At 40.8% G+C, this 25,856-nt stretch overlaps 1 protein-coding gene across 1 annotated transcript in view; it reads left to right on the top strand.

Annotated features, from left to right (window-relative positions):
* The window catches only part of frmpd3 (FERM and PDZ domain containing 3), a 112,525-nt gene that overhangs the window by 63,094 nt on the left and 23,575 nt on the right, over positions 1-25,856 (top strand). The window lies entirely within an intron of this gene.

The raw sequence follows: 25,856 nt of genomic DNA, 5'->3' as shown, positions 1-25,856 counted from the left end.
TGTGTGCATGTGTGTGTGTGTGTGTGTGTCTTACAAGTGTACACCAGTGTGTGTGATCGTCTCCAGACTCATCAACATGGTGCTCGTCTCCTGTCACAACACTGTCTGGCAATGAGCGGCTCTGTCACACTGGGTGACACAGCACTCCAATTAATCACAGAGAAGGACCACTAATGAAGTCATTATGTATTCTGAGAGTTTCATCTTGACAACCACTTTTCCCACTGAAGAAATGACTGATACAGAAATACACGTAAAAGACTTAGGGGCACAGTGGTAATGGATTTGCAAAAAAAAGGAGTTTGACAAGTGAAATATAGCTCCGAACGGGACGTGCTGGATGCGAAGTATTACTCCATCTCTACAAGTGTTTAGTTTTCCTTCTTTTGCTACCAGTGTTGATAAGTTTGGGCTCAACCTTTCAAATATCAGTTAAGATTTTCTTGCCTTTTACTTTAATGGGTTTAAGTACACTTTCACCTCAACTCGGAAAGTCTGCAAAAAGTTTGGTACATGATGTTTGCAGAAACATGTCAAAAGCAAATGTTTGGTTGATTGGTAATAAACTTTTTAAATATTCACATATTGCATGTCATTGTTTTGCTCATAACTAATTTGTAACATGGAATTAGGTTGTAAGCGTTGCTGTCCACATAGAGTGAAAAGTTATTCATTAACAGTCAGATAAAGCAATATTTTAGTAGTTTTAGGGGACGTATAGTGCAGCAGCAAATCTGGGACACACAAAAATACACCAAAGTTGTAAGAACGAGATCCCAACTTTGGTAATGGGAACATCCATGAGTTCATGAATGCAGCATAAGTCTAAAAAGTTTGAGTGCTTCAGCAGTACAAACAGTGAAAAATATCCCAAAAGGTCCCCTCATCTTGAACACTGATTCAGGGTGCTTTCACACCTGACCTGTTTGGTTTGGTTCGATCAAACTCAAGTTCATTTGCCCCCTAAGTGAGGTTTGTTTGGGCAGGTGTGAACACAGTAATCGCATTCGGGTGCACACCAAAACAACTGGACTGACACCTTCTTGAAGAGGTGGTCTCGGTCCGGTTACAAACAAACTCAATCCAAACCAACTGCAGTCACATGACACACTGTTTGGGTTAAACATGAGCATGTTACAGTCCTGGAGGATTATTAATGTGCACCTCCTCCTGTACTGCCTTAATATGCACATTCAGCACATCCAATGCATCAAAACATTGTTTTCTAGTTGGAGCCGCACCTCGTTTTCAAACTGTATGGTTTGACTAAAATGAACAATGACAGCAATATAGTCCACGATGACCAGCGCTAAAATCAACCTGCATAGTTGTCCCTCCATTGTGACATTAGAAAGTGTCACATTTATCTTGCAAGTGTACTCTTCTTCAACGTTTTGTTTACTTCCTGGATTTTTCCCCACATGGAAATTCTGACCAATCAAGAGCAGCTTTCTCACACAAGGCCGTTTGTAAATGCTGCCGTGAGAACACAAACCAGCTCTAGGCAATTATGCAACTTTGTACCAAAATCAGTCCCTGATTCAGACCAAAGCAAGACAACTCCAGGTCTGACCGCACCCTTAATTAGAAATTGGACTGGACTGGATTATATAACTTGATGATAGATTGAATGAGAAGCTGTATGGATATTACACAGCGGTATTAAGATAAAGATTGAGAGAGTTGAGAAAGATTTGTGAATATAAAATGAAGAAATAAACAGTATTCCTGACTGAATAACAGTAATTAAAATACAATCAACTCTAATCACTATAAATGATCTCTGTGGTGCAATAATAGTATTTTTTGTTTCTGAGCTAAAGTAAAACATGCTGTATTCCCAAAGCAGGCGATTCTTAAGTTGGTCCAATGGGATGTAGGTTTCCAAGACTTAAACAAACAGAAGATGCTGTAATGCACAGAACGGGCTGAATGCATGAACACTAGAATGAAATACACTTCTGTCCTGTCTACTAACTTCTCTAAGAAGTTGATCCAATAATCTCTGAATTTGGCACGCAGCGTCTTTGGAAACTCAAGACTTAAAGTTATTAAAAGACTGTTGGCACTCCTAATCGTTTAGCTGCTGTGGGCAAAACAAAATGAGCCTGAACTTTTGGAAGCTAAGTTCAATCTTCAAAACACTTGACACAACTGGTCATGACTTGTAATCCTGCCTTGGCATGCTGAATTTCCAGAGTTTTCCAATGTAAATGCCATTTTGCTAATCAATACTCATCGCTCCATAATACTTTTCTTAATTCAAAATCTTAGGCAGTTCTGTAAAATGATGCAAAATGCAGCAACAGCCAGCCAATATAAACCACTACTCCGCCGAGTCGATCCCATGTCGCTCGGACCTGCCAAATGCTATTCGTGGCAACATATTATTTAACTCCTCTGAAATCGGCAGCTCGACAGCATCCAGGGACGCCTACACATACACACACATTCATATGCATGTGCCTGCACATTTACAAAGACACGGCAAGAGAAAGACAGAGAGAGAGAGAAGAGGAGTGAAGAAACAAACAAAATATGAATCCCAGACAGATCGTTTGTAGCAGAATACAAAGGAGATAAAGATTATGGATAGAACTACATTCTGAGATGCCAAACTGACTGAGAGACACACACACACACACACACACACACACTGATGCCTCCTTTTTCCTCAATCACATTATTTCTTGAGTGATACCATGTGACATAGGACAAGCAGAGCAGTAATAGCCTTACACACACTATCTGCATCACGCCGTATTTTACATATGCATACATGTGCACATCAGTATGTTTATATATGTGTGCTGAAACAGCTGAATAAATAAACCAAGCTTTGTACAGATACTAAATCACTACAATAAACGGCATTAGCATTTCTATGTTAAACAGTCAAGTCAGTGACATGCAATAAATTAACTGATGTAAGCCTTCGGGTATGTGCAGTTAAAGGGACATGCCTTGATACTGCTCATTTTTGCATAAGATGAAGGATGAACGGAAGACAGAGAGACAGAAAGAGAAAGAGAGAGACTTTATTAAAGACCAGCATAGTAAGAGGATGATGTTGGTGTGGAGCTACATGTAGAGGTAGTCTCGAGGGTTCGCATAGCGTATCGTCTTACTCATAACCTCTCCTCGTTCCTCAGCCCTGAGGCTTACAGCTGCTGCACTGTAGAGACGATACTTTGCTCCTTGCTCTACAGGTTGCTATGGTGATCACTGACCTGAGAAATATGGAAATCATAACCTATTGAGTCTGACGATATTTTACAAAAGAAAAAAAAAAAAAGTGAGACACCATTATGTTTTGTAAAATAATGATGGAAGGGATCTAATAAACACCCTGATAGTCCTTTGAAACATCAGTGTGTGAACAGTGTGTGTGTGGTGTGTGTGTGTGGTAGCCTGTGCCCTTAAAAACCAATGAGTGTACTCAATTAATTGCAGCGGCAACAATTTTGGGAAGTGATTAATTGTAATTTTTTTCAAGCAAAAAATTATTTGAAAAGATAATCAATGTTTGCAACTTCCCAAATGGGAATATTTGCTATTTTTAGAGCAGTGGTTCCCAACAATGACAACTCCTTTGTCATTAGTTCAAGGTCCACACAGTTTAGTATATTCAGCGTCCAGCATCATACTTGCTTTTGGTCATGACGTTGATCTAGTTTGCTGTTTCTGTCAAGTAGTTGTCCATTAGTCATTCACTCAACAGCAGGAAATGGCACTTCAAAATAAAAGCCATGACTCAGAAATTCACTGTACTTCAAATTAAAGTGTTTTTGTTTTTGTTTTTTTACAAACTTGACATGTTGGCAAGTCACTTGCCATCCATTCAGAATGGACCCGTGTCCCACTTTTGGACCGCAACCCACCAGTTGGGAACCACTGTTTTAGAGTAATTTATGTTAATGACCCTGATTATCTTTGGATTTTGCACTGTTGGTTGGACGTCTGATGAAGGTATAGTTACTGAAACGTTGCAATAAAAAAAAATTTTTTGCAAGTTAGCGTGCGGGTAATGTTTCTTTTTTTATGACCAAAGTCTATTCAACAATTTGCATAAATGACAGTCGTATAGTTTCATGTTCTTTTTAAACAAATATATCAACCCTCTTTCTCCAGTCATATTTCCCATACTCTTATCTAATGGGATAGATTGCATTGTCTCAAAGTGGGAGGCTGCCAGTCTTTGTAAAATTTCTCAGCTGAGCCACAGACAGAAAATTTTATCTTTTCCAGATTCAGAAATGACATTAAATCCCACACCCTGGGAGTATTTGAGGGGGGTAAGCAATTTTTCCCATAAGAGGAGGAGCAGGTTGTGTTCTACTCGTCCCTCTCCTACGCACCTGTTCAGAAATAGATGTGCAACATATTGTTTTGTTTGGGACCAATCTTAAGATGCAAACTTGGGCAAACTATTTTTTTTAATTACCTTGAATTAACCAGGAAAACTATCTGCAAATATGTGTTCTCCCAAAATATACAGACCGTATCAAGGCTCTGCTTGAGACCTACATAGCAATTACAAGTACATGTCATGGAGAGAGTATGTGTGTGTGTCTCCACCAGAACAATAATGAGGGTTAAAGTAATGAAGCAATTTATAATTTCAGTGCAATGTCCTAAGCACACCCAATAGCATTGAGGGGCCTGATGTATCTGCACACAACCCAGGGCTCAACAATAAGGATTGCTTGGGGAAAGTAAAACACCACATTGGGCTAGTAAATCTAGCAACTCACTTGCCCGATTGTGCAAGCGGTAAAAAAATAAATCAATTAAACACATTGTTTTTTCCAGAGCTGATAATAGAAGTAGCTAAGGATTGAGCCACTGTGCTTCCTTCTCATCTCTGTTGAGAGTTGTACATGTGTAGTACCAATCGGGCACTTGCGGGAAAATTACTGCAGGTAAAGACAAGGTTTGTGAGCTGGAGTGCATGCGAGCATTTTAGTTATCCTGGAAACAGGAGTTTAGTTGAGTGTCATTGTAGGAGATAACCGAAACTCCAACTATATGTAGTGCGCAGTGTTTTGCAAGTTTGGACACAAGGCAGATAAGATGGGGGTCAATTTCAATGACTTTTTACTTTCATCATATTTGATAGCCGCTAATAAATAAAACACTTGTGTATGGGCAAGTAAAACTTGTCTTAAGGCAAGTAGATTTCGGACCCGGGTATAGCACATAAGCACATTTTGGGCTTTCACACAAAGGGGCGGCTGTGGCGGGTTGTCCGCAGATCTCTGTTCGATCCCCGGCTCCTCCAGTCTGCATTTCGACGGATCCTTGAGCAAGATACTGAACCCCAAATTGCTCCTGATGGCTGTTCCATCGCTGTGTGAGTGTGTTAAAACCTGAGTAGCAGGTGGCACTTTGTATGGTAGCCTCGGCCACCAGTGTGTGAATGTGTGAATGTGACCCGTAGTGTAAAAAGCGCTTTGAGTGGTCAGATGACTAGAAAGGTGCTGCAAGTACAGATCCATTTACCAATTTACCATTTTAATTCTAGGTGCTTTTCTTGGATTCATTATTCTGTTTGTCTTTGTGCTTCTCCTCTCACAGAGACACATAGACACACACACGCACATGCTTGTGCACGTGTGTGATGTAAAAGCTTTCTGGAGCATGAAATAAGCTTTCCAAGGGAACAGTGAAGACGAGGAGGGCTGATGTCCCTTGCTATTTCTTAATTAAGTACACGCAACTCTCATCTTAAAAATCGTAAATGTCACCTCAAAGCTTCTGGCTACCGTTCCAGTCCTTCCTCTTGGTTATGGCTCTTAAGTAAAATGCTGGCGCAGCCCGAGTGATGCAGCAGCACTTGGCCATACTCTTAATAAGACACTCCGGGTGAAGGGCTCTGTAGCTACAGCGGGTCATTCATTATTTTGTAATCCCAACAATAAACTCAAGAATGTTATTTTCTTCATAATGCCACAGCAGGGAAAAGCAGTGTATCAACTGTCAACATTTTCCCCAAGTGTTTCTCTTCCAAACATGTAAATAGATTCTCTTTTCTCCCTTCCTCTGCCTCTATATCACACTCAAGGATGTGTGATGTTGTTGTGAGTGATGAGTGTGTGTGTGTGCACATGTGCGTGATGTGCTCTGGACTGTGATGAGCCGAGAGGAGGCAGCTCGGCGATAAGAAACATATCAGTGTTCAGCACCTGCCTTCCTGCCTGCCTGCCTCCTGACTGACTGACTACACAAGCAGATTGCATGTGGAGTCCCCTCTCATTGTCACAGCGACAAAATCCCCAAACTGTGATGACGAAATAAAGTGAGAGACTTTAAGACTCCGTTTTGCCAGTGAGTGCATTTTCCTCCACGCGTGCCGCCAAAAAATTAACCACATCAAACAAAATTTAGTTGAAACAGAATTTTCATCATTTGTTGTTCTGACTTCGTCACGAGATCAATCCTGAGGAGAGATGTGTGTGGTGAAGTTGTGGCTTTGAAGATGAAGCAGCCCCTAGCCTCAAAAATAAACAATTCTGTCTGAACCCTGCGAGCCGAGTACATTTGTCACTGTGTAACAAAAAAGCTGCAGTAATTTTGCTGACAAGTTAGCGCCTGTGAGTACTGCTGGACACCTTTCAGCTTGTTTTACCTGTGTTGTTATGGCCCTGCCAATGCTGATTGTGTATTCCCAGTGCATACAGCTCTTTTTACTGGGACATAGTAAATATCTTGTGTCTTTTCTGTAGCACCTGACCTACTACCTTGAATGGTTCGTAAGCACATAATCCGTCTTTCCAGACACCTTGTGCTCTGTTTGGTTTGGTTTGTGTCTGCAGCTCAGTGGAGCAGCAGAGAGTAGGCGATAAATGTCATTTAGTACACAGTATCACAATGCACGGCTGTTAATTATCTTAATGCAGTCAGACATTTGTTTGTCATAGGTTCAGGGGAGTGTACGCTGGCATGCCTGCAAACATCTTCTGGCTCCAGACATTGCTATCAGTGCACTAACACCAAACACAGTGTCTAATTGTATTAGCTTTAAACTGTATTCCATGCATAACTTCCTGATGTGAAGAGATGCAAACCATAAACGAGGTCATCTAATTTACCCACCCGATCCCTTCCTTCCTTCCTTCCTTCCTTCTTTCCCCCACATCCAAACACACAGTGCTGTATTGTAACCTTTCAGTGCCCCTGTCACAACACCACCACTTTGCAATCAACTTTGCTTTCTCAAACTTCACACACATGGCTGAGCACACGCTATCACACAGCACTGCTGAGGAGGAGAGGAGACGAGCTTTGACAGGGCCGGGGCCTCGAGGAGAGAAGCGAGGAGAGAAGCATGGAGCCACTTAACACCTTAGGGACATTCACAAGTTATTATAACAAATGTGAAATTTAACATTAAATGTTAGATGAGTCATTAGTGGCATCTTCCATCATTTCATGACAGCCTTTGCCCCTAATTGTATGAGATGGGTACACTTTAGAGTGTCATCAAAGAGGTAGAGAAGGACAAAATGATATTCCTGAGTCAAAGAACAGATGAAATTACAACAAAGTGGCGAGCTTACACAAAAGACCTGTGCTTATTATCTGTGACTCAATTAGACTCATATTTCTCCTTTCCTCGCCCTCATCGTCTTGGCACAAACGTTCCCCAGTGCACTGTAGGCTCGGTGCACCAATCTTTATGCAATGCAGACGATTTCACTGGTTGTACTCTTCAAATGGTCCCGCAAAAGGTTCGATATGACAGACCACCCAGAGCATTACCTGCAATCTTGCTGATTATCTCCACATTCGCATCGATTATCACGTGGTTCCCTCCCCCTTCATACTCAGTTATCACTCTGTGGTTGCTGATATGGAGCTACATTATTGATCGCAGCCCATTAACAGGGATAAAAGTGCACAGTTGCAGCCTGATTCATCACAACTCATGGGGGAGCCATCACTCAGTGAGCCACCTACACTTGCACCTGGAATAAACATCCATCCACAGGTACACTTTACACCAGGCGCCTTCGATAAAATGAGTTCTCAGAGTTTATTAGAGCATAAAAGAGCGTAAACACCGCTGGATTCTTCCCAAACAGAGCTGAAGGGTGATGGAGGGTGTACAATTTTTGTCAAAAGCAAAACAAAAACAGCAAAAAAGAAAGTGATATGAGATGCCATCTTCTGAAAATTTTTTTCCTCTGCTTTCTCCATTAGTTGTGCTGGTTGAACGCCTATAGAAATATTAACAAAAGCATATGTGCCATTGTGCCCCGCCAGCTGAAACAACAAATAAACATTTGGTGTTGAAATGGTCAATAAATCATGGCTGCAGAGGGACAGTGTCATTGATCGAAAGCAGTGGCACTGCACTAAGAGAAATTCATTGAGCATACTTATTTACTCTTTGTAGGATATCACGGAGCCGTTTTTTCAAATATTGAACACCCTGACTAATGCTAGCAAACGAATTACACATGACAATGACAACCGCAGCCACAATTGCAAGCAGTCAGCGGTTCTGCTTCAACGTAGTAGTCAAGCTCTTTTAGATATGTGCACCACAGCCGGCTACGTATTCCTCTCTCCTCTCCTTTGCCCAGGGTGCATTAAATGGATTAAAGCAGTAAGAGCAGCCAAGCATATATTCATTTCCTCCACACTGAGAGTGAGAGCGGCAGACAGCAGACAGCATATTATGGAGTGTCACAAAGTCCCTGGACCATCTCGCCAGATCAAAGATGGGAGATTAAAATCTTTAGAGAAGATACAATCTTCTTCATTAAGCAGCTTTGACGCAGCCGTGTTTGTTTGCTTTTTATCCAACACAAGCAGGAGTAAGCACACTCATATGGGAGAAAAGATACGAGTAACAATGTATTCAAATATAACGACCTAAAAAATGTATTATAAGCAAAAAGATTATATATCTCTTGGAAGCTTTTGGTTTCGGTTACATGGCATAAATTGAAGTTAAGGTCCTTGACACACCAAGCCAACGCTCGGCCGTCGGTCAATGTCGGGCTGTCGGTGAGCATCTGTCACCCTAGTTTAGCTGTGTGACCCGCACTGTTGCCACTAGTCAGCCCTTGTCAGCTTTTTCGCAGGCAAGTGACCCTTCGCCAAGTCTCACCCCTCGAACTCAGACAGGTCAATCATAGCTAGCTCAGACAAGGGTGCCTGTGTATTAATGATACTCGTTACCTGGAGAGGTTAGAAGGAGATTTACGTGTCTTCCCTGTTCCAAAACCAAAATCAGACCCTGAAAAGTGTAGGGTTAGCTAGCTAGCTACTGAAGATATAGCCTATTGAATGTATACACATGCTGCTTTTGCTTTTTAATGATTATAGCAGTGAATAAAGGACGACCCTGCTGTACAGGAACCAGTGAAGGGAAGCAGGGAAACTTGGCTGATATTCAACCAGCTCTGTGTCATCGCATTGTGCACAGATAAACATTGTTCGGCTTCCCCCAGAGATCCCTGCCTGTCTGGCGGCGGAGGTTCAGGTGCTGACAGCAGCACGAGGGTGAAGCCAAACACTGTTCATCTGCACACACTGCGATGACACACAGCTGGTTCAATATCAGCAAAGTTTCCCTTTATATTCATTGTCTCTAGTTCGGCTTTAGCTTCTAACTATCTTTGTCTTTTTAACCTGTTATTGCTGCTGAGTCAGTTTGACATCCTGGATATATCCTTCAAACACATATTGTAGAGCCCTCTGTCTGCTTCTCTTTGAAATAGCTTTTTCATTTGAATTCACCACTGGTTTTTTGATGTTGGTTTGTTGTGTCTTGGCCTTGAGCATAAGAGCAGGCCTATGTTGTGTACACAGTAGATTGGCTGAGTATTTTTCTGCACAATTGATTGCATTAAATTTGAAAAATAGTATCTCTGTATGAACAACACAGGATTTGCAATATCTTTAAATATAGTCACAGTTGTATATAGTCCCCTGAGTGATGATTACACAATGCTAACAACACAGAATTTCTTCTAATCACTCAACTCTCTAAGTGCCACCTGGTTTATGCCTTGATTGTGTTCACTGGCTTTTATACTCAGCAAAAAGTAATAAAGAGGAGGTCCCTGCGGATGATTTGGCATACAAAGCTCATAACTCTTGACAACAGAGATTTGGATTTGTGTCCCATATCCCATATGTGTGATTGATGTTGGGGCAGTTTCAGACCAAGCGCACAACAGTGAATAGTTTGCATGAGGTACAATGCAAACTGAAGGGCAGCACACAAAGCTGCAGTATACTGCTATGCTTGAGATTTTCCTGTCAAGTGTTGGTAATTTCAGAGAGTAGAGTTACACAACTCAGCGATTTCAGAAATGGACACAATCAACTTTTCCACCATCCTCCCCTTAAGTCAGTTTTTTTTGCCACCTCTGCTTCCTGTCAATGCCAAGATCTGACTGCATGGCCATTGTGGAGCTCGGTGTATTTGGAGTCAATGATACTTTTAGCAAAACGTGTTGTAAAATAAACATAATGCGAGCTACCATTACTCAGGCAGCTGCTGAGAGATCAAAGCTGATAGCTGCATTGAAGTAACAGCCTCCAGCAACCTTTTGAAATCCACATTAAGCTCCTAAAACACTTGGTTAAGGTCAGGCAGAGATGTTGGTTAAATATTGAAAACATCCTGTCTCTGAAACTGAACCAAGACCACACTCCTCTCACCGACACTAAGTGCTTTGAGCAACCCCAACCATAAAACTGTTTATGTTTTATTGACTAGGAGCGGATATCGTAAGGACAACAAATTAATTACAATATCTATTTAACATAAAGTCAAATGATGGTACTGGAGAAGAGATAATGCAGCACCACTGCTCCAAAAAGCCCTGCAGCCACGATGAACTCTAAATAATACAGGAAAGAGGCACCAATACAGTTTGTTGATTACATAATTAATAATAAAAAAAACAAAAATTCAATTTGCAGATAGATGCAAAGATGTGGTTTTGAAAACAACTACGGCAACATGTTAGCAAACCTCAAAGAGAACAAAAGCCACACAGTTGCTGCACACTGGTGGACTTTGGTCCCAGCTGAGGCAGGGGAGGAGTGCGGCCTGGCTGAACTCAAGCAGGCAAGGCAGCAGGGGCATGGTCGCTCAGCAGGCCAGATAATTACACACCCTGATGGAGCGGCCACTTGGTATTCTCTGCACATCCACTAAAACATACCAGCAATAGATAAGTCAGTGGTAAGAGAGTGAGACAGAGGGAGAGAAAGGGAGAGAGAGCTGCTGCAGAAACTCCCAGACCAGCCAGACCAACACAGCAGGGAGGCTGGGTTACAAATCAACTGCATGCTGTGGTCTGAACCACAGAAGAAAAAAAAACTAACTATACTAAATGGTGTGTAAATAATAGTTAAATCTTACATTTTACCTGACAATCTATAATCTTCAGAATGAGTGCAGTCGCCTCGTCATGTCAACAGACATGAGCACTCTCCTGGGATAAAGCAGTAATGACAAAGAAAGAAGATGCACCTCAGTGGGTAATGTGATAGTGGGGCAGAGCACAGAGGTCAGACTGGATATTGTGGTTAATGAAGTGTTGCACTGGTGAATCCACACCTTGTCATTATTACATGTAAATGAGAGATATGGGCAGAGCTGTTGTACTAAACGCTGTAACGGCAAAGCTTATTTAATATTCCCTCTTCAGCTCCTTATGTTGTTGTGGAATATAGAGGAACATCACTCTGTGCGCAGTTAAGCACAATGCATGAATTAATATTACAGGGAGCAAGTTTGTGGAAACGCGTCTGAGTCAGAATATTTGTTTACACTATGTGATATGCATAGCTGAACGTCAGTCTGAAGCACAAATATAGAAAACGGGGAGGGTGTGGGGAAGGAGCACTGCGGGTGAAGAGCACTTTATTGGTAGTCACAAAAGGGCGGAGCTGGGAGGGGCATGTGGGTGATATCTCATGGGTGGCAGCAATAGGAGGAGGAGGGGGGGGGGGGGGGGCAGCCATGCTGTATTTGGTAGAGAATGAGTGTCACTCTGTGTCGTTCCGCTGTCAGGCGAGCTGCTGAGAGCTGTGTGCTTCACTGAAGGGTGACAGCAAAGAGACAGAGCCGCACTGCTGCTGTCACGGCCACTCTGCCTCTTAGTTTTCAGCTGTGGGCAGCTGGCTGGTGGAACCGGCTGCAGGCTGCTGGACCTGAGTGGTTTATCGTGTCATTTTCACTATGTAAGTGAAAGCTTAGGCCAACTGTTGGCTAATGGTCTCATTTACACAAGCCTTTGCACAAAAAAAAATAAAGAGGAGTCTCGAGTTAATTTAGCAAAGGTCAGGTGCATTAGCCTGTGGTGGTAGCTTGACCACACTGTCAACAACATTTAAAACTTCTGTCTTATTTACAGTAACTTGAAAGGTTAGGTCGGGTAAATAACAAGAAATAGATCAAGAATGAAAGTTGAATTAAGCACACAATCCGTGCGGTGCAGAGTCCCGTCAGAGAGCAGGCTGGTTGGTAGACTTTGGGGAGAGAATAATGCTACGCAGGCCTGACTTTCTCCTTTCAGCTCCTGACTGATGAATCAAATGTAGTCAAGTGGAACCTCCCCAGCCTGAGAACATAGATTCAAAATAACCAGCCAGGGAAACTGCCTCTCCTTGCTATCTAAGAAGGATTATTGAACTATGACGGCTGATTTTTTTTCTCTCACCCTGCACTGCTTTATCACTTAGGAAATATTCCACATCGCTTATTTCTCTGCACCATATTTCATTTTACATATTTCTGTTTTACTGCCCTGCGGCTCTATTTAGTTCTTAAACTAATTTTCTATCGCTGCTCTTTTTTTTTTTCCACACCATCGCCACACTAATTTAAAAGTAAGCAAACAGACTCAAGTAGATGCATATACACACACACACACACACACACACACACACACACACACACACACACACACACACACACGTGCTGGTGTTAAGATATATACCAGATACAGGGTTAATGCATGTAAGCATATTATTTAATTAAGTTTCATTTAACAATTCAGCATTATTTGTCCGTTGCCTTTCCTTTTCATTTCATTTTAATTCATGTTCAATAGGCAAACATCTGACTCAGCATATCCCACAGGGTGATTGGGGAAATGGCTCTCGGTATCTGCCTCTCATTTATACTGTATGTGCTTAACTTCAGCAGACCAGTGAGTGTGCTGTTTCATGGATGGGTATATTGGACCAAAATGGACGGTTAAGAAGATTGACTCTGTGGTATTCGCCAAACCCCAGTGCTATGGAAATGTAGCTCTACACTTGGCTGCTTCCCCCTCAGTTTAAAAGCCTATTCTCTATGCTGGAAGTTAGATGCGGCTCATAGTGGACATGGATTACTGCATTATGTAATGCATCACAGGTATGCACAACAGCCTCGAATCACTGGTGAATTAGTGAAATGAATGACCTCTGAAACACCTGAAGTGCAAAGTCTCTAGTTCGTCAGACCGTTTTATAGTGGCTCAGATTTAAATGTTGTATTCAGGAACTATGAAGGTGACTCTGACAATTGTATAGTTATGAGGGCAAGACAGAGGAACAAAAACATGAAGAATGCTGACACCATTTTGGCTTTCATTAGACAGCTCCGTTATGTTTGCCTTAGTATTTATGACCTCTACAGGGATACTGCAGTCTCTGGACAGTATTAAAGTCTGCCCCTTGCCCTCTATAAATATTTTCTTTATGGCCAGGGAAAGGAGGGAAAAGTCGTAACAAGCTATTACATGGATGAGCTGCATTTCTTAACCTCCTCCGCCTTTTATCAACCAAGATCCTGCTCAGTGACCTGCAGAGACCGTCAGAGCCGAACATCTGTTTGGCTAACCTCCTCCACCCATCTTCCTTCGGTGACAGGTCGGCTCTTAACCGCCGTGCTGACCCATCACAGCTCACTGTCCCTTCTCTCCATATCTGTCTGTCTGTTCGTCTGTATGCCAGAGAGAAGGCCGGGCTATTGATCTCAACTCAGTGAAGCAGGCTCAAGGTCTTTACAGCAAAGCTATGTTTTAACCGATTCCGGCTGAAGGAGAAACCCGCTGTCAGACAAAGTTTTGTCACAGTGAGACAAGGTCTGTGCGGAGCTTTGGGAGCCCACCGTCAATGTTAATGGTGCAGCTTGGTAAAATGGAATTACGTTCTGAATGTAAACTGAATGTAAAGTATTCACACACACTCACAAACTCCCATTAACTTTACTCAGGGGCTGTGCTCATGATCAACAACAGCTGGCTTACAGAAGCCTACAGTGACCAAATTAGCCACAAGGCATTGTATTACTATAGGGACTAATAGTGTCTCTGTGTGCCAGAGGGAGTCAAACAGCTTAGAGGGATGTAATTATTTTCATTACTAATTAATCAGCCAATTATTTTCTTGAGTAACAAATTAATCATGTGGTCTATACAATGCAAGAAGTTTAGAGTTGGGCCGATAGACAATGCCGCCATCCATCACCGATAGCTGTCAGTCACCAACCTCTGACCTTGACATCGTGATTTAAAAGCCCCGCCCTCCATTCACACCAACACCAGGGTGCGGGTTTACAGTGGCACTAATGATATTCATTCATTGCATGCTTAAAGGGGAACTACACCCATTTTCAAAATTCACAGATGCTATTCCTATAATCTAAGACAGTCCTAAAAAATATTAATGATCATGAACAACTCTCTCCTAAATCCAAAAACTGGAGTGCTAAAGTCAAATTTGTGATGTCATAGGGTATAAAGTCTGGAGTATATGGGTACATTTTTTGTTTCAGAAATGCGATCACCATTTGGCGATAGAAAAGAAAACATTCTGTGGGTCCACAAAATCAGGCTCCCATTTATTGTCTATGGAGCAGCTCCAGACTTTGTACTCTGTGACATCACAAGATGGAGACTTTGAGACTCTGGTTTCTGGCTTTGAGAGAGAGTAGCTCGTGTTAACAAATATTGATTGAACTTCTCTTGGCCATAGAAATAACAAATTGGAATTCCTAATTTAGGAGGTGTTTCCCTATAAAAAGTAACAATTCTGGTAATCTACCATAAGTGTAGGCTGCAAGAGAGGCAAAGCGTTACCTTTTTTAGCCACCAAGTTTCATCATCTGTTTTTTTTTTGTTTATTTTTTTAATTTACTGATAATGTTATATAAATATTAAGTTCCAGATACACTGCGTGCAATAGTCCACCTTTCACTCTCTCTTTCCCTCTCTCTCTCAAACACACACAAGTTGGAGAGTGCTGTGGCATTCAGTCCTTCTTTTTTTTTTTAAAAGATATTTTTAGGGCATTTTTTGCCTTTAATTGATAGGATAGTGAAGTGTGAAAGGGAGGGAGAGAGAGAGAGAGAGAGAGAGAGAGAGAGAGAGAGAGAGAGAGAGAGAGAGAGAGACATGCAGCAAAGGGCCACAGGCTGGAGTCGAACCCAGCCCGCTGCGGCAACAGCCTTGTACATGGGGTGCCTGCTCTACCACTAAGCCACCGACGCCCCTCGGCATTAAGTCCTATTTGTCTCTGTCCTCAGTCTTGACAAGTGTGCTACTGTATGCATAAAGTTGGCAGTTCATGGGTCATGTCATTTTTAACAATGATGTCATCGTCCATCGAGATGTTTCACTGCAGACATCATCATACACAAACTTGGTAGACATTGCACAACCCTGAATGATTCTGTCACAATATAAAACAGAATAAACCAGTTTTTGTGTTTTGCATATAAAATGACTTAAATATTGATGATTTATCAACATGTATTAAATTAATATGAATTAAAATAAATTTCCTGCCAACCAGCTTATTGATTATTTGCCTAATTGTTTTAGCTCTGTTGACAACATTTACCCTCATCTGACAGAAGACATAAACCAAACTTCCTTATGGTCACAGATCAATGTGAAGACAGCATTTTTTTTTCCTCCTAAATGTCAGAAAATGGCCAAAAAAGACATAATAAATCCCCAGAGCCCAGGTGACATATTCTAATTAATTGCTTCAGCCAAACAGTCTAAAACCCAGCGGCATTCACTTTACTACTATATGTGTGAGGAAAAGCTGGAATCTGAGAATATTCGGTGTTTCATTGAAAAAGGACTGAACCAGTTAAAGGTTATTAAAATAGTTACCAGTAGATTTACATTGATAAGTCAACTTACAGCCCTGTGTGGCCCAAAACAAAACAATGTAAGTCAAAATCAAATGATAGTTATTTTGTGATCACAATAAGAAAGAGTAGGTGCATAGTAGGTAGAAATCATAAGAGACTCAGACAGGACACTGACATACAGAGCAGGGTGGTGCTTCTATAACCTTTGGTCCTGTGAGAGTGCCAGGCGCCAGCTTATTGCCGCTCTTCAGCGGAGCGGTTGTGGGGTTAAGAGGGTCTGCAGACTGTGCACTCTGGATGGTGGGGTATTAATTTCCATGTTGTCTAGAAGATCATGAGGTGCAGTGATCACATAAATGCTGTAAAAGTGACTCAGAGGAGCAGCTAAGCTCAAGACCAATAGGTCGGCCAAGTTTGGTCAAGTTGAACCAGGAAGTCTTCGAACATGTGGCCGAGCAGATGTTGCTTTTCATCATGTTTTTATATCAGAATGTGCCTGGCGGATAATATTTTTCCATCATGGGGGAATGACAGCGTGCCAGTGCCTGAGTTTTATCCACTGCCTTTATTGTCTGATCATGTTTTTAGGCTTATTCGGTGCTTGCAGATCCACCTGAAGCTCAGACAGAAAAGTCTCATCATTCACGGCATAAAAATGTTGTATGAGAGAAGACAATAGAAAGATGTCCTGCCTTTATCACAATAAAGGCCGTGTTAAGCACTCTCCGTTGGTACATGTGAATAAATCACTGACGTGTGACATGCGTAGATACACCTGTTTATACTGTTCAGATAAAACTGTAGGACGTAGCATAATAAAACCTGTCTGCCATCATTCATCTTCATTTGTCTTGGTCGAGGTGCTAACGAAAACAGAGCGACTCAGTGAGGAGGAGAGAGAGAGATGTGGAGGGAGTTCAGTCCAGGTAAGAACGATCGGTGTGTTAACAAAGCTACAGCTTCCACTGAAATCCATTTCTGGAGGAGGGTTTGTTTTCCATGTTTGCATTTGTTGCTTAATAGAATGTGGAGAGGAAAGTGAAATTATGTGCTGTATCCTTCTCAAGGTTGTGAACTCCATTGTGAAGTAGTCACATCCACTCCAAATCCTATTAAGTTTTTCAGATCCTTCTTAACCTTGGCTCTCACCATCTCACCATGTAGAGACACACAATAAACAAAACATGCTGGCATAGGATACATCACTCTTTTGTGATTTCATTTCCTTTTTTCTAAGTTTGCTCTCAGAAGGTCTGGATTGGTACATCTGGAAGTCTTTTGTTTCAACACTTGTTGAGTGGGAGTTCTGAGGAACCCAACCAAGCCAGTTGTGCTGATGCAGCAGTGTGTTGTAAGTTTACTGTATCAAACCCATTTCTCAGATCCTATAAAACATTGGTCCAAAACTTTGTCTGATGTATTTTCACTGCCCTGCCCTCAAACAACCCTTTATCAACACCACCAGCCATGTTTCATTAGCTCAAGTTTGCGTTCGTATTACTACCACTTGGGGCGACTGTGGCTTTGAGGTAGAGCGGGTCATCCACCAATCAGAAGATTGGCAGTTTGATCCCTGCCTCCTCCAGTCCGCGTGTCGAAGTTTCCTTGGGCACTATACGGTACCCCAAATTGCTCCCGATGGTTGTTCCATCGGTGTGTCAGTGTATGTGAATGGTTACTGAGTAGCAGGTGGCACCATGTATGTAGCCTCGGGCGGGTGTGTGACTGGGTGAATGTGACATGTTGTGTAAAAGTGCTTTGAGTGGGTGGAAGACAAGAAAAACGCTACACAATTGCAGTCCATATACGTGGAGAAGCAGAAACTGGAGATTTTAACTATTTATCCAGTTCTTTCATTTTTGATTTTTTTTTTTGCTCTCTTGCTTGTTTTCATGTTATTTACATCACAGTATGATAATTAATTAATTAAGGTGTTAGAACTGACGCAAAGACAACCTCTTGAGGCAAATTTGTGATATTGGGCGATATAAATATGGTAGCATTTACGCGACTGGACGTATCGTAGCTGGTAGTTAACTGGTCATTGTGACAATAAATACACTAGATACAATCAGGGCCCGGCAATAAAACAATAATGATAATTATCTCTAAATAATTTTCCTTGATAGACATCATAATCTTTGCTCGATAAACCTCTGATTTAATTAAACCACCAATTTAGCCATATAGGGAGGTGGTAATGCACCTTAAACACTGGCTGTCACCCACCATTAACCAGAGGAAAGAAAAGGAAGAAGAAGTTACAGTAAAAGAAGAAGAGGATGAGACCAGTCATCCATCTAATGCTTGTGGTAACACTGTAAGGTTACCTTTCAACACACTCATAAAGTTACTTTTAGTATGATTGTTTTGGTCATAGATAAGAGCACCACGCTACCCCACAGTTGAACTGATGAGTTGAAACTCATCTAACGGTAAGTTAGCAAGTTACCGTGACTGAGATATTACATCAGAATGATATGACATAACATGAATGAGTTTTGCTAAACGTGACGTGAATTAAACTTTAAAACATCTCCTCGTCCGTGAACAAACTTTCTGCCACAGCAGACGCCTGTCATCACGTCAGATAAACTTTAATTGGCAATGAATGATCCCTCACTAGTTTACGACATCGTCAAATTCTGTCTTTTGTTATTGTTTTGAGAGAAAAATGGCAGACATTACATACAGTGGGTTTAAAACTTGTACAGAAAATAATGGCCATAGTTGAGATTTTTCTTTTTATCTGTTTTATACCGCCTGCAAAAAGAATGTGACATGCAGAATTAAGATTTCTTTACTCAGTGTTTGTTCATTGTTTCATTTATTGACATTATTTTATTGTAATTGTCTTATATCTACCTCAGGTTTGTGAGATGTTACACTGTTTGACAGGTGTTTGTCATGTTGTGGCAATAAAGAATAAATGAAACCAGAATTAATCACACAGTTTTTTCATCTTCCCCTCAGGCGCAAAAATCAGCCTTTAAAGTTGAAAGAAATGATGATTTGACAATTATGATAATTTCCAGTACTGACTGATATGAACATTTTCTAATCATGACAACATTTTTTAGCCATATCGCCTAGCTCTCGCCTACATCTATGCAGTGTCTCACTTTATTGCCGAGCTTTCGATCTATTTGACCTACATCAGGGCATATAAAAGGCAACATCTACATATCTATATATCAACATACCTCCGGGTTGAAAATCATCCCTATAGAACAATAATTCATCTGCTCACAACTGTGCAACTCCACACACACATAAGCAGATACTGTAAGAAGGCGTGGCCATGCGTACACACCCATGAGGTTGTAAAATCACATTTTAGTGAGGCTGGTAAACATCTGACATTAACAACCTTTTTTTTTTCCACTGAGTGACAACCTCGTTTACTATTCCATCCCTGTAGGCCTGCTGGCCCAACACTGAACAGTGCAGTGCAAATAAAGAAAAGTGGCTAATTGTTTGACAAACAACAAGACAGGTAGAGAGCTCAACAACTGAGTCAACTGTCTGTAAACATTCAGCGGACATTTTCCACACAAATTACAGCCTATGGAGCCAATGCCCTCTCTCCTCTCCGCATCAATCACCACTCAAGCTGTTGCTTTTGCCCACAGCCACAATCCATTTTCAAATAACCAGTCAGCTTTGGCTGTTAAAGTAGAGAGGCTAGGTGGTGACAGACGGATAGGCAGACAGCGACAGAGAAGGGGGGGACGGGGAGATTAAACAGAGAGACACAGTATAGGTAGGCAACAAGCTCAGAAAGTGAAAGTGAGAAACCAGTCAGGAGCGCACTCTAAATGGAAGCCATCTGGCCCGACCAGGGAGGTTATTTGTGTGAAGAGAGGAGAGGATGCAGCCATGCTGGCAGGCAGGCCAGCAGGTGAACACAGTCAGATACAGACAGAGGGATGGGTCCTGCAGCTGCACAGATCTTTGTGTCTGTATCTGTATTTCATATGACAGGAATGACAATTGTGTGGAACAAGCAAGCAGCCAGCATGTCAAGTGAGGCTTATAGAGATAGAGTTTTTATTGTTTACCTGGTAGAAGGGATAAGAGGCGCTGGCTGAAGAGTCTACCTGCAAGAGAGAGAAAAACTGGGGTTAGATGTGAGATACAATGAGGAATCATCGTTAATGTGAATTTCTAAAAATGTGCCTGTGTATGCACGTGTCAAAGGGTGCATCGCACAGTATATGATTGAATCTGAATAAAACTGCATAGTAACGGTGAAGGACAGAAGAAAAAAGACGGAAAAGCAATGCCAGCCACTTCCAATTTTAGTCAAAGCACTGCCTAAGGTTTTAAATGATCCAGTCCTGCAGATAAAAAACACAATGAGAAGTTTATCAGTACGGATGTTCAGGATTGACTTTCATATATCAGCTCTCACTTTCCCCACAGAATAAATTGGTTGTGTTGTCCTGCAGGATTTCTGCAGGACCGGCCAGGGCAGCCTGCAGTGACAGAGAGGATTAGGCCCGGTGCCGATGGCTTCATTTGATTGGCTCTCTCAGTGCAAAGGCCTGTCTGTCACCACGAGTCACAAACCACAAATCCTTTCAAAAGCACAGCACAAATATTTTGGTTTTTATCACAGCCAGCAACTGAGAACAGATTGAAGACAGTGGTGACCATGCTGCCAGATTGACTTTCATGTCTGCAGCTTCCTAGAGGCCAGACATGTGACAGGCAGAGTATCTTTGTCCAGGAAGGCTCATTTCACAGTACACTTGGGAGATTACTGTGTCGCCTCTTTCATAATGCTAACAGGATTTTTGCAGATTCAAGGATTTGCTACATTTGATACGAAATGTTGGCAGCCTGTTGTCTAGCTTGACAGAGGATTTCTCAGCGACTGAATGGGAAATATGAGTATGCATCATGACTTCATATACATATGTATATAAAATTAGATATAGCAGTTACTGAAACGGAAAGATCAACCATCTCAATGCTGCGTTATCTTCTCTAGCGTTTGTGGTCCCAAATATTTACAGACATGGTGAGGATGCATCTTGTCATGACTCATGACGCAGATTAAAGCATTAACAAGTTGCTTACATTGTAGTTTTCTCCCATAACCTCCTCCTCCTCCTCAGCAATAGAGTAAATCTGTCTGACTGACACATCAGCTAATCAACACTGCTGCTGGCTTGATCATATTCTTATTTTGCTTTTTTTGCATGCACAAATTGGTGAATAAAGGGATTTAAAAAAAGAGAAGAAAGAAAAGACAAAGGTTATTTTTGGTTTAACAAATGTTTTATTACTGGAAATATATCTTGAAACCATTTTTTTAATATAAGTATGTGTAACAAGTCCCCCTTTGGAAAATAACTACAATAAAGTTGAGATTCTCCATGCAGTTGCATTTTTAGCGTAGATAAATACCGTAGATAGATACCACAGAAAAGCAAATGTACACTCTATGATAACTGTCAATTTTCATATCACAGTACACCTTAAAATCGGTATACTGCTGCAACCCTAATCGTGATTCTGTGAATTTCCACATATAGTATGTCTGTTACCTTTGTCACCACTGATAAAACACACTTCACTTTTTGTTTCTCATTTGAACCACAGTTAAATAAAGCACTCCTGGGAGGGAACGTGTTTAATTCAGAATGACTGCAATGATTTGTACATGGGTGCAACGTGTGTTTGACTGTGCAAAGTCACCACTGCTTGTGTCTTCATGACACCCACCAATGATACTGTCCTCTTTTACTGTCTGGCTGTATTCCAGTCGGGGTAATTAATCACTGAGCCCTTCACCCTGGTCAAGCCTCAAAGAAAATGCTACTGCTCTGATTGATTGTAGTTCCTAATTGCATCTGAAACACATTACCCTATAGTGACTTTGACTGTACTTGTTTTTAGATATAAATTAATTGGCACAAAAAAAAACTTATTTTCAATGTGGGTTTTATTTCTTCTATGAACAGCTACAGACCATTTGTGACTATGTTTGACTATTTGTTTGTGTGTGTCTGACCAGGATGAAACACTAACCACTGTCAAATACTTTATGTATAAAAATGGATGTCAAGAGTGCACATGCACACTAGCAGCTCTGTAAGGCTGTGCTTACATGGAGCAATGTTATACTAACGTTATCATGCTCACATGTTCAATGCCAACATGCTGATGTTTTGCAGGTATAAAGTTTAACATGTTTACTACGGTAGCATGCTAAAATTTGTCAATTAGCAGAGGTGTGACCAAGCCATTATTGTGCATGTCACAAGTAAGTCTAAAGTCTTTGCAATCAAGTCCTAAGTCAACACTATCAAGTCCCAAGTCCTAAACTTCAGCTTTGTGTCCTAAAAGTGTCAAAAATTGGTTCTTCACCAAATGTAATGACATTTAGCAACAGATAAATATTTTTTTTAGTTGTTGTTAAAACACGTTTGTCAAAAGGTTAGATGGCTATTAAGCTTATGTTAGCTTAGCATTAGCTATATTGCATTCGTGCAACTTCAAATGTTGTTGCCACTCTGTTTGTTTAGCATACTGCAATTTGTTTTTTGTTGATCACTACATACTTTTTATATGCAGTATCATTTTCTTTAACTAGAGCTCATTAACATAACATTTGTTCTTCATTGTTCTCTGCTGCAACTTGATTAAATGCTGTTGAGTTGGTTCAAACAAAGTGGATCTGGGGAATTAAGAGTCACTTTGCTGGTAATGAAGCGTTACCGCTGGTTGATTCAGAAAATGAAGTGAAATTAATTGACTTATGGCACACTTTTTACTTAATGGGTGAAAATACCGAGTATTATGAAGTCAAAAGGCTCAAGTCCAGGTGAAGTCACAGTCGAAGTCTAGTTTCAAGTCTTTTTTGATTTTGTCAAGTGGAGTCTAAAGTCATAAAGTTTGTAACTCAAGTCTGACTCCAGGCAAGGTCACATGACTCAACCGCACACCTCGGCTAATTAACAATAATCATATAGTGTAGCTGAGGCTGAATGTTATTATTTCACTGGGATGTGGTTCCAAGTATTTGGAAAAAATAAAATCTTGAACAGATGATGCTTTTGGTCAAGTCAGGGAGTCACCAATGTTTTTAGGATTTAGGATTATGAACGTCTGTACAAAAGTTTATCCACTAGTTGTCGAGAAATTTCAGCTGTTACTAACAAATAAAACCAAGAGCAGTTTTCTAGTATGGTAGCACCACAAACTGAGTAACAGAGCAGTTTACACCTACAGTAGTGCAGACTCCACAAGGGAGAAGCAATATGGGATTGAATTGACAAAATGCCAGCGCCAACGCTGATGTATTCCTGTGTTCATGAATCATTTAGTCGTGAATTATTTCAGTCTGAGGATATAAGACGCATAAATACATAATCATAAATAATCACTGAAATAGTACTCACCTATTGTCTGGCTTCTCAAGGCAATGATCCAATAACATACACTCACTCATGACTCCGCTCAATTTCCAATTAGCATTGCGCAACTCCCAAGTTTCTGCAGTTGATTCCATCTCTGATTCAAATTACAATTTATAATTCAGGCATTTACCCGACGCATCTAATCAGAGAGATTAACAATTAGTCCAACAGTAAAATAAGTGAAAATTCCTCAAGCATCAACCGGGTAAATAGCCACATAATTCAGAGTGCCATGTGGAAGTGCTATGCTAATTGTCACTGGGATGGACTCTTCAATTCCTATTAAACCATAATTAAGAATTTACATTCGAGGAGCAGCATCCAAAAGGCTAAGCCGCAGCCCCTGCATGTGGGAATAGGCTAAACTAATTGAGTCTGAATTATGTTGCATGAGCAGAAATAATGTTGCATTTATTTACCCTCAATGCATAAATCAGTGTTATCAGACTGAGTGTCCTCCATATGAGTTAGCCGTTTCAATAATAGGCTACATATGCTTCTTCAAATGTTCCTACGATATTCCCAGTAAATGCATTTAATGAAATTTATAAATGCTTAGTTCACTGACCGTGACATTCACACTCAACGTTTTTGTGTCTATGTGTTGTGGAGAGTAAGACATAATCAAACGCTAACAATGTTGACCAACTCTACCGTCTTTAAGCATCTTCAAGGTCTCAGCGAGATTTATAGAGGCTTTTTTGTATTATTGTATTGTATTAATTCTGAATAGATAATATTTTCCATGGTTGATATGGTCTGAGATAGATGCACAATAAAACATACCACTCTTCAGCATCTGCAGCATCCACTACTAGCCAAGGATCGTGCTAATTATTTCCACAAGGTTTAAAAACTCCCACAGAACAACTTAAGTGCAATTCAGATAATAAATTGAATTGAAAATTAAGCCACGAGTGAAAAACAGCTGAGCAAAATGTGTTGGCTGGCAGCAGGAACTGTAAGTGTAGTATAATGTAGGACAGCTCCAGAAGAGGCAACTTATTTACCCTCTCCTCAAGGGTTCTCAGTGGTATGTCTAATTTTCCTGAACAGGACTGCAGCTTTCAGGCTTTACTATTTGTATTCACAATGGCTAAGATGTCCTTCATCTTTGCTCTCAGACTAAACTAATTTGCCGTCTTTCACGGCAAATTTCCTGCAGAGACCATCCGGTTTCCACAGTAGCTACAGCAGCTGTGGGCTGTTACGCTCGTCAGAAAAAATGCAATTCAATCCCACAGAAACATTTAAAACATTTCTGAATGCGCTTCAGTTATGTTATTATATTAAACAAAGAACATTTGGCCATTAGGGTTTTTTTTCCTCTTTTTTAGCCATAAGGAATCTGGATTTCATCTCAGACTTATTTCTCTATTAAATCTGACAATCTGCCCATGAGAGGAAAGGAGAAGGAGTAAGACAGAGGAGAAACAAGACAGAAGTATTTAAGTCTGGCATTTGTTTAGCTGAGCTTATTCTTGACTTATCTGGTTTTGCAGTAGACATGTTTAAAGGTTATGGTTATATTACACACTATGCTGCCAGATTATTAGGTACACATCATAGCTACATCAGTGAAAACTGATTCATATGCAAACATTACTTACGCAGCTTATCATACTTACTTCTCTTTGTTTAACATTTTTTATTGGTATTTTAACAACATATTAACTGTTATACAGCATTACAAAAGAAAAAAAAGTATACATATGCACAAGTATACACATACACAGACACCTGCATACACATAGAAGCTTTAAAAGAACAGGCAGTTGCAGAAGATGAAGGCCTAATCAGGGCCTATCCTATTATGATCGGTTACAAGATGTAAAAAAATAAATTTGTGGATGTGACTTACTTCATGTGGAGTTATCAATAAAGTGGGGGGGGGGGGGGTTAGAGTCTAGCTTTTATATATTACAAAAATCCAGATTCTCATAAAGTTATCAGGAGTGATAATCTAATGTGAATATTAGTTTCTTAAGTTTGAGCTGTTGCATCACTTCCCTCAACCACTGAGTGCAGCTCGGTAGATGTGAGTTTTTCCAGTGAGGAAGGATTAACCTCCGTGCTAATAAAGTGCCAAATTTTGTTACTTTGAGTTTAGATCTCGAAAGATTCTTATTTTCCTCTCCTGCTATGCCAAAGATGGCTGTCAAAGGATCTGGGTGAATTTTCATTTTAAAAATATCTGATACTGTTTAGAAGATCAAACTCCCACAAGTGGACATACTTATTTCTTTTTGAAAATATGAGAAACATCGTAAAAGCACAAACTACAGCCTCCAGCATTACCA

The sequence above is a fragment of the Epinephelus moara genome, chromosome 4 (assembly GCF_006386435.1).
Source record: "Epinephelus moara isolate mb chromosome 4, YSFRI_EMoa_1.0, whole genome shotgun sequence".
Taxonomy (NCBI): Eukaryota; Metazoa; Chordata; class Actinopteri; order Perciformes; family Serranidae; genus Epinephelus; species Epinephelus moara.
This window is presented reverse-complemented; position numbering and strand designations above follow the sequence as displayed.